The following is a 10,525-nucleotide window of genomic DNA, read 5'->3' on the forward strand; positions in this document are numbered from 1 at the left end:
TGCCTTGCTCCCGATACTATGTATTCTTTGTTAGTATAAATAGGTTCAAGATGGCGCCCGGAATTTAAAAGAACACTGTTTCAAAGCACCAATCAGAAGTTACCAGAGCTACCCTTGAGTTAACTACTACTACTTAACATTTCTAAAGTGCTACAAGAGTTATGCAGCGCTGTACAATTTAAACATAAAGGGACTGTCCCTGCTCAAAGAGCTTACAATCTAAGAGACAAGTGAACGGTCAGTCCAATAGGGGCAGTCTGGATTTACAAAATGGTAAGAGTTAGGTGCCGAATGCAGCATTGAAGAGGTGGGTTTTAAGCAAAGACTTGAAGATGGGCAGGGAGGGGGCTTGGCGTAAGGGCTCAGGAACATTGTTCCAAGCATAGGGTGAGGCGAGGCAGAATGAGCGGAGCCTGGAGTTGGCGGTGGTGGAGAAGGGTACAGAGAGGAGGGATTTGTCCTGTGAACGGAGGGTACAGGCGGGAACGTAAGGGGTAGTGAGGGGCAGCAGACTGAGTGCATTTGTAGGTAAGAAGGAGAAGCTTGAATTGAATGCGGTATCTGATTGGAAGCCAGTGAAGTGACCTGAGGAGAGGGGTGATATGAGTATATCGGTTCTGGTGGAATATGAGATGTGCAGCAGAGTTCTGAACAGATTGAAGGGGGGATAGATGGCTAAGTGGGAGGCTGGTGAGGAGTAAGTTGCAGTTAACACGATCACGGTCTCTCCCTTGGATAGATTGAGGGATATGATCTACGGCCACACATTTATAATCATCAAATGTGTGTTGAGCTGTCATGTAAAGAGAATTATTAAAGGGACCTAGACTCGGGGATGAACTCCAGTCTATGGAGTGATTCATAGAAAAGCTTTTCATTCAATTTTGTTATTTAAACCATTAGGAGTGATTGCCTGCAATTTATAGATCCTTCTTTGTTCCTGTGGTATATTATAAAAATCTACTTGCTCCCATGATATAACTGAATTCTATTTTTCTGTCTCACTGTATTTTCAAAAGTAAGCTACATTGAATCAGAATTTGCTTGGGATAATGTGTGATATAAATGTAAATTTTATTTTATTTGTCACATTTGTACCCCACATTTGTACCCCACATTTTCCCACCTATTTGCAGGCTCAATGTGGCTTACATAGTACCGTAATGGCATTCGCCAATTCGGTTGATAACAAATACAGGTTGTATTGTGGTCTTATGAGGTAGGTGTGTATCAGGCAGCGGGGGGGGGGGGGGGGGGGGGGGAGTTGAAGGGAATGTAGATTATATATTGTCCAGTAAGATCATGGTTATGCTGTGTTTGGGGATTTATGGTGGGTCGGTGGGGTAAGCCTTTTTGAAGAGGTTGTTTTTTAGAGATTTCCTGAAGTTTAAATGGTGATGGATTGTTTTCACAGCTTTTGAGAGTGCATTCCATAGTTGTGCACTTATGTAGGAGAAGTAGGATGTGTAAGTTGTTTTGTATTTAAGTCCTTTGCAATTAGGATAGTGTAGGTTTAGGTATGATCATGATGATCGGATTCTGTTTCTGGTTGGTAGATCTATGAGGTCTATCATGTATCCTGGGACTACGCCGTAGATAATTTTGTGGACCAGGGTGCAGATTTTGAAGGTGTTGTGGGCGGTCTGGAGTTTTTTTGTGAGTTGATCTTTGCATCCCGCGGAGATTCCATTACAGTAATCTGCATGACTTAAGACCATTGATTGTATTAGGTTTCAAAAAATTTCTCTCGGGAAGTAAGGCTTTAATCGTTTAAGTTTCCACATTGAGTAGAACATTTTCTTTATTATGGAGTTTACTTGGCTCTCAAGGGTAAGGTTGCGGTCGATTGTGACTCTGAGTATTTTTAGGCTGTCTGTGGTAGGAAGGGTGTGTCCTGGGGTGTTTATGGTTGTGGGTTTGTACTTGTGTTGAGATGAGAGGATGAGGCAGTGTGTTTTTTCAGTGTTAGGTAAAAAAAAAAAGTCCCTTATTTCTAATAATCTTTTTGCTATTGTTTTCAATAGCATTTGCTATTGTTTTGGGTGAACCAGTGTGGCGTCAATCTCCGCCTACTGGCTTCAGCCCATATAACGGGCTAGATAGGCTCACCCTGTCTCCTGTTTTATTTAACCTCCTTGATAAACAGGAGGGAGTGTGGGTGGGTGCAGGGAAGAGGGAAAAAAGATTGGTAAGAGGGACATACATGGAGGACTGGGGAAGGGAAAAGTGGAGGTAGTACATGGGATAGAAGGGGAAGGAGAGGAGGGGGGACATGCTGCTTATGGATATGTGTATCTTATTTAATTTTGTATTTAGCAGAGTACAGAAGAAAATTATTTATGTTACTTTTACTAGTATTTTTACTGCTTATAGAATTTGGCTTTCTTGGGAGGGGGTCAAGGTGACTGCGGCACGGCAAGGGCAGGGCAGGCTGGGGGTTGGGATGGAGGAAATTACTTGAGGTGGGGACGGGTTAGCTTCCCCACTGGGACAAGTGAGAACTGGTTAGCTTCCCCACGGGGATGGGCTAGATTCTGGCAGAGACGGGTTAGATTTCTGTCCCTGTGCAACTCTCTAGTTTAAACCTTAATGTCTGGACCTGAGTCCTTCTCAATATCCTACAATGACAGGGCAGGCTGTCATTGTAGATAATAAGCTGAAATCTTCTGCTCAGTGTGTGGTGGCAGCCAAAAAAGCAAACAGGATAATAGGAATTATTACAAAAGGGATAGTAAATAAGACCGAAAATACCATAATGCCTCTGTATCGCTCCATGGTGCGACCTCACCTTGAGTATTGCGTTCAGTTCTGGTTGCTGCATCTCAAAAAAGATATAGCGGAATTAGAAAAGGTTCAAAGAAGAGCAACCAAAATTTTAAAGGGGATGGAACTCCTCTCATATCAAGAAAATACCATAATGCCTCTGTATCGCTCCATGGTGCGACCTCACCTTGAGTATTGCGTTCAGTTCTGGTTGCTGCATCTCAAAAAAGATATAGCGGAATTAGAAAAGATTCAAAGAAGAGCAACCAAAATTTTAAAGGGGATGGAACTCCTCTCATATGAAGAAAGGCTAAAGAAGTTAGGGCTCTTCAGCTTGGAAAAGAGACGGATGAGGGGAGATATAATTGAGGTCTACAACGTCCTGGGTGGTGTAGAACGAATAGAAGTGAATCAATTTTTTACTCGTTCCAAAAGTACAAAGTCTAGGGGACACTCAAGGAAGGTCCATGGACATACTTTTAAAACTAATAGGAGGAAATATTTTTTTCACGCAACAAATAATTAAGCTCTGGAATTCTGTGCTGGAGGATGTAGTAACAGCAGTTAGCGTATCTGGGTTTAAAAAAGGTTTAGACAACTTCCTGGAGGAAAACTCCATAATCTACTATTGAGACAGACATGGGGAAGCTACTGCTTGCCCTGGGATTTTTAACATGGAATGTTGCCACTATTTGGGTTTCTGCCAGGTACTTGTGACCTAGATTGGCCACTGTTGGAAACAAGATACTAGGCTACATGGACCATTGGTCTGACCCAGTATGCTATTCTTATGTTCTTATATTTTGTTCTTAGTTATTAATAAGTCTGACTTCTCTCGGGAAGATTTCCAAAAATCAACCTGGGTTTGTAATCCAGTGGATCTGGCCTAAGCTGCTGGCAAGTGTGGTTGTTAACAAAGGGAAATCTCCAGCCATGGAAGTCACTGCCCTGGATATCCAGTTAACTCCTTTGCCATAGCCCCTGGGTCTTATGAACTTATGTGGAGGGGCATTTTCGATGTGACGTCTAAGTCCGACTTCAAAATCCGAATAGGAAAGAAGGTCATTTTCAAAAAAGAAAAAAGTCTGTCTTTTGTTTTCGAAAATATTGTTCCAAACAACGTTTTGTGATTTGGATGTTTTGTTTTTTGGTCCATTAAAAAAAAAAAAAAGTCCAAGTGCAAAACGCACAAAATCAAGCAATTGGGATATAAGAGGAGCCAGCATTTTTAATAGATTGGTCCCCCTGACATCCCAGGAAAGCAGTAGGGCACCCTAGGGGGCACTGCAGTGGACTTCATAAAATGCTCCCAGGTACACATCTCACCATTGCGCCCTTACCTTGTGTGCTGAGCCCCCCAGAACCTACCCAAAACCCACTACCCCCAACTGTACACCACTACCATAGCCCTTACAGGTGAAGGGAGCACCTATATGTGGGTACAGTGGGTTTCTGGTGAGCTTTGGAGGGCTCACAGTTTCCTCCACAGGTTTAACAGAAAGGGGGAGGTAGGAGCCTGGGTCCACCTGTCTGCAGTGCACTGCACCCAACACTAGACTACTCCAGGGACCTGCAAGCTGTTCTAATGGACCCGAGTATAACATCTGAGGCTGGCATAGAGGTTGGTAAGTAATGTTTTTCATCACATTTTTTGGGGTGGTGGGAGGGGGTTAGTGACAACTGGGGGAATAACGGGAGGTCATTCCTGATTCCCTCCAGTGGTCATCTGGTTATTTGGGGCACCTTTTTGTGCCTTATTCGTAATAAAAACATGTCTATCTCAAAACTTCTACGTTTTAGTCCTGGATGGTTTGGTTTTGTTCCATTATGGCTGAAAAACATCTAAGTCTTGGAACGCTCAAGTTCCGCCCTGAACACACCCCTGGCACTCCCCCTTGAGATTTGGATGCACTTCTGGCGGACTTCAGAGAAAAACGTCTAAAAATAGTTTTAGAAAATGCTGATTTGGACGCTTTTGTGAGAAAAACGTCCAAATGCAGAATTTTTGGACATTTTTGTCTTTTGAAAATGAGCCTGATAGTAACATAGTAGATGACAGTAGATAAAGACCTATACGGTTCACCCAGTCTGTATGATGTGATATTACATATTTATACCTGATCTTGATTTGTCCTTGCCATTTTCAGGGCACAGACCATAGAAGTCTGCCCAGCTCTGGCCTTGTTCTCCAACTTCTGAAGTTGTCATCGAAGCCCTACTCCAGCCCATCCAAATCTGTCCAGCCATGATCGGGGCACAGACCGTGGAACTCTGCCCGGCACTGGCCTTGTTCGCCAGCTACTGAAGCTGAATCTGTCCAACCATGATCAGGGCACAGACTGTAGAAATCTGCTCAGCAATGACTTTGCTTCCCAATTACTGGTGTTGCCATCTAATCACCGCTAAACTTGCTTGGTTCCATGCCTTCTATACAGGATTCCTTTGTGTTTATCCCACACATTTTTAAATACCATTACTGTTTCCATCTCCTCCACCTCACGTAGGAGGGTATTCCAGGTATCTCCCTGCTTCCCGGGTGACCTCGGCCAGTTAATTCCAGCCATGTTCTGACGACAGACAGGTTGCCTAGGCTGTGACAGTGCCTTCACTTCCCTAGCCAAGCACCAATTCTGTAAAGGTCACTTAGCGCCAAGTAATCTTTAAAGAATAGGACTTAGCACAGATTCCTACACCAACTGTCGATGCGGCAGTTATGACTGCTAAAACCTGGTGTAAATGCTGGCCCACAACCAATGGCAGCTGGATGCATAAATGGCCCTATTCTATAACACTGCACCTAAACTTTGGGAATGCCCCTCCTCTGGCCACTCCCACTGTTGTGTTGCCCACAAGATAATTTAGGCGCACGGTGTAATAGAATAGCACATGGGTAGAGCCACACATATGTCCTAATAAAGTGCCAATTAATGCCAATAATTAATTTTAACAGCTCATTAACTAATCTGCATGCAGGTCTGGGATCCACACCCAAATTTGGGTGATCTTCATAGGATCCAGGGGTATATCACTATAGCCCCAGTAGGCAAGATTTAGAAAATGTATGGAAGCTTGCTAACTTGATCTGGTGGGGAAGGGGACACAGCAGGATAGGAAAAGCTTCTATCCTCTTCTCTATCTGGACACTGAGAAGGCATTTGACAGGGCGGACTAAGGTTATATGTTTAAGACTCTGGACAGGTTTGGGCTTGGTCTGCACTTTCTGGCCTGGGTGTCTGCTACATATAGATCCCCTAATGCAAGAGGTAAGGTAAACGATAGCTACACTGGAGCAGCGGTTCTCAACCGGTGTATCATGACCTACTAGTCTATCGCAAGCATCTGGTTGGTGTGTTACGAACCAGCCAGCAGAAACAATCACAGTTGTGAGAGAAGAGTGCAGGCAGCAGGAAACTGCCCGGCAGAGGAGACGCGGTGACACTAAGTGCTACTGCTCCTTCCCAAGCTGTGCAGGCAGCAAACACATTCAGCAGGGTTTTTGGTTCTGGTGGAAGTGAGAGCCTGTAAGAGCGTTTGCTGCCTACACTGCCCTGGAAAGAGCCTCAGCGCTAGGATTAGTGTCGCTGTGTCTTCTCTGCCAGGCTGTTTCATGTTGCCTGCATTCTCCTCTACCAGCCGCTGCCCTGAGAGCTGACACTGCACTTTTGTGTGTGTGTGTGGGGGGGGGGGGGGGGGCATGGAGCTGATGGACTATGGAGGGAGCAGAGGGGACACGGAGCTTCTGGACTATAAGGGTTTGGGGGAGAGGGGACACAGAGTTGCTGGATCATAAGGGAGGGAAGGAGAGTTGCTGGGCCATAAGAGACACAGAAGAGGGGAGAGGACAGGGAATTTCTGGACTATAGGGATGGTAGGGGAGAAGGGACAAGGAGCTGCTGGACTATAGGGGTGGGAGGGGAGGGAAGGAGGGAGGTAGAGGGGAGACATAAAGCTTCAGGACCTTAAGGGAGAGGGGTCATGGAGTTGCTGGACCATAGGCGTAGGGGAGAGAGAGGGGACATGGAGCTGCTGTTCTACAGGGTGGGAGGGGGGACATGAAGCTGCAGGACCTTAAGAGCTAGGGGACAGGGAGTTGCTTGACCATAGAGGTGTGAAGGGAGGGGACGGGAACAGGGACATGGAGCTGCTAGACTATAGGGGTGGGGAAAGAGAGGGGACACAGAACTGCTGGATCATGGGTGGACAGAGCTGCTGCACCATAAGGTATAGGGGACAGGGAGCTACTGGACTATAGGAGTGGTGGTGGGTGGGAGAGGTGACACAGATCTGTTGGACTATAGGGAGGTGGGAGAAAGAGAGGACGCAAAGTTGCTGGACCATAGGGGTTTAGGAGAGACAGAGTGATGCTGGATAATAGGAGTGGAGGGGATGAGAGAAGGGACAGGAAAATTCTAGACCATAAGGGTGGAGGGGAAGTGAGGGAATGGAAGAAGACAGGCAGAAACTGGAGAAAGGAGAAATGGATAACACACATTGGAAGAGAGAGGACAGGAAAGCAGAAAAGAGAAACTGGGACTACCATACTTGGGAAAAATAAAATGACCAGACAGCAAAGGTAGAAAAAAGTGCTTTATTTTAAATTTAAGTGGATTACAGTGAAACACTACTTGTATGTGCACCATTATTGTGCAGGTCGAGATTATGTGCAATGGCAACATGCCTCCCAATGAAACCAGGTTTGTACGAGGTACAACACAGTACTGTAGTCCTTGATGCCTAAGGTTTTGTTTTGTTTTTTAATCAGCAGCTTCTTACCTGCCTCCAGAGTTTTACAAAAGTTGCCAAAAAAGCACACACACAAGTTTTTTCAGTGGCCTCCCGCCTGCCTCTGGAGTTGTGTGAGTGCTTCTTTGGTGACTTTTGTAAGACAACTCTAAGGCATATTCACTTATATGCGCACCGATTTAACACCTTATCTGCACATGTAGGTGCTGCAGAAAGTAACACAGCTTCTGCAATGCAGCATGTTTCAGCTTTGATTAAGGATAATTTATTATTACATTCTAAGTTGGGAAATATAGAGAATGTTATATGCAATGAGATTCTAAGCTTGATACATTTTCTAAAGGTTCCTAACACTTCTGCAAAAGAAATGTTTAAAAATGTCTTTAAGTGATGCACATTGGGAAGAATAATCCAAATCACAGTTATTTGATGCTAGGTTCCACCCTAGGAGACAACATCCAAGAAAAAGATCTAGGTGTTATCGTGGACAATGCGCTGAAATCTTCTACCCAGTATGTGGTGGTGGCCAGACAAACAAACAAACAGAATGCTTGGAATTATTAGGAATGGGTTAGAAAATAAGACAAAGAATATTATAATGCCTTTGTCTCGCTCCATGGTGCGACCACACCTTGAGTGTATCTTTAAAAAGATAGAGCAGTGGTTAGAGCACTAATGGTGGCCAATTCAAATCCCACTGCTGCTCTTTGTGATCTTGAGGTAAAAATTAGAATGTGAGCCCTCCAGGGACAGAGAAATGTCCGTTGTATCTGAATGTAACTCACCTTAAGCTACTACTGAAAAAGGTATGAGCAAAAGCTAAATGAATTAGAAAAGGTTCAAAAAAGAGCAACTAACATGATTAAGGGGATGTAACTCGGTCCTATCTTCACCTCCATTTCCCGAATTGTAAGGGAGTCAAGTATAAGAAAATCTTCGCCTCGTCTTTCCGTTACTGGAGTCCCAAATACTGGAACACGTTACCTCGCCACCTTAAAACTCAAGTGGACCATGCCCTTTTTAAGAAGTTGTTAAACACATTCCTCTTTGCTAAGACTTATCCCTCAATTTACCATGTTGATTAAAACATTCCTTGTCCCTTACCCTACTTAGTTCACTTTGTTAGTTTCTTCCCCCATGTTTACTTCTTTATGCTTGCCTAAGCTGTTAAGTTTGTACTCTTATGTAATTCTCTGTAAGCCACATTGCGCCTGCATGTGTGGGAAAATGTGGGATATAAGTAACAAATAAATAAATAAATAACTCTTCTCATATGAGGAAAGGCTTAAGAGGTTAAGACTCTTCAGCATGGAAAAGAGACAGCTGAGGGGAGCTCTAATAGAGGTCTACAAAATATGAGTGGTGCAGAATAGGTAATGGAAACCAATTTTTTACTCGTTCAAAAGTACAAAAACTAGGGACACTCACGAAAGTTAAATGTAATACTTTTAAAACAATTAGGAGGAAATATTTTTTCACTAAACAAATAGTTAAGCTCTGGAACTTGTTGCCAGAGGATGTGATAGCAGTTGTTAGTGTATCTGGATTTAAAAAAGATTTGGACAAGTTCTTGGAGGAAAAATCCATAGTTTGCTATTAAGATAGACATAGGAAAAGCCATTGCTTGGCCCTGGGATCAGTAGCATGGATCTTGCTACTGTTTGGGATTCTGTCAGGTACTTGTGACTTGAATTGGCCACTGTTGGAAGCAGGATGCTGGGCTCAACGGACCACTGATCTGACCCAGTGTGGCTATTCTTATGTTCTTAAGTTTCCAGAATCTTCTATTCCACCAATTTCTAGAATCTATTATTTGCCTGTTAAACCGAAATAAGATACGAGAACTGAGGATGTTTTAAAAGGCTCCTTTGAACTATTGATGGATAAACAAAATCCTGGTTTAACTTTTTTTTGAAACCTCCTTTTGATGCTGATATGTGATTTTGAGGATATTCTTCCCACATTTGAACTCTGTATTCTGTGGATTAAATATTCAAATCTTTTCTGATGTAGCTTGAGCTACTCAGAAAAAGATACAGTAGTTCTTGCTCATGCACCCCTGTGTGCTACATATCGGGACAACCTTTTTCCTTAAATATCCATGTAAGTGTATTGTAAAATACAAAGGCACAAAATTTGTGTTTTCTGAGCCTTCACAATTGTCTTTTTTTCTCTTTAATAAATTTCTCTTGGGACTTGATTCCAATTTCTCTATGATTTACCTTTTTATGTTTCTAGATGATATTGCCTCTCCCTCTTTAATTTGAGTACTTTGATGGATTTCTTTTTTCCTTTTTATTGAGCTGTACTAAAATTCCATTTTCTGTTTCAAGATATTCTTCTGAAGTTTAACTGAAATTTCATAAATATATATATATATTTTTGTTTGTTTGTTTGTTTGTTTTAAATAAAAAATCACTTTGAATATCGGGCCCAAAGTTTAAGAACATAATAGCTGTGATAAATCAGTGGGTTTCTAATCCTGAAAACTATTTCATAAAGTGTATTTCTCCTAATTGGCCAGCAGATGGCAATTGTTTTGAGTTTTAAAGCAGTTGCAGAAAACAAGGAGGTTTAATAGACAGGAGATGAAGTGAAGTCAGAATGCTGAAACGAATTAGGTCAATGTAAGTTTCCCCTTCCTAGCGCAGCTGTCATCCCCGTTCACTCAAAACAAAGCAAGCAAACCTATGAGCTGCTGGATCCACCTTGTCGTTCTTTATTGCTGGTAGCATTTTTATTTAATCTCACTTATATTTTCAAACATGCCAGCTTGTGCAACATAGGGATGTACACAGAGGGAGTATAATAACGGAATAACTTTTCATAGGTAGAGTAGTAATTTGTTTTAAATCTTAATCAGTGGTCAGTTGGAGGGGCTGGTTACAGGAACACTCTAGCACTTGTTATATTCGTGCAGAGATTTTTTTTTTCTCCTGGTAAAGGGCCACTAAAACAGACATCATGTTTTGAGAATCAGGTGCTCAACATTCAGAGTTTCTATCTTTGTATTAATTTA

The sequence above is a fragment of the Microcaecilia unicolor genome, chromosome 1 (genome assembly GCF_901765095.1).
Source record: "Microcaecilia unicolor chromosome 1, aMicUni1.1, whole genome shotgun sequence".
In the NCBI taxonomy this organism is placed as follows: domain Eukaryota; kingdom Metazoa; phylum Chordata; class Amphibia; order Gymnophiona; family Siphonopidae; genus Microcaecilia; species Microcaecilia unicolor.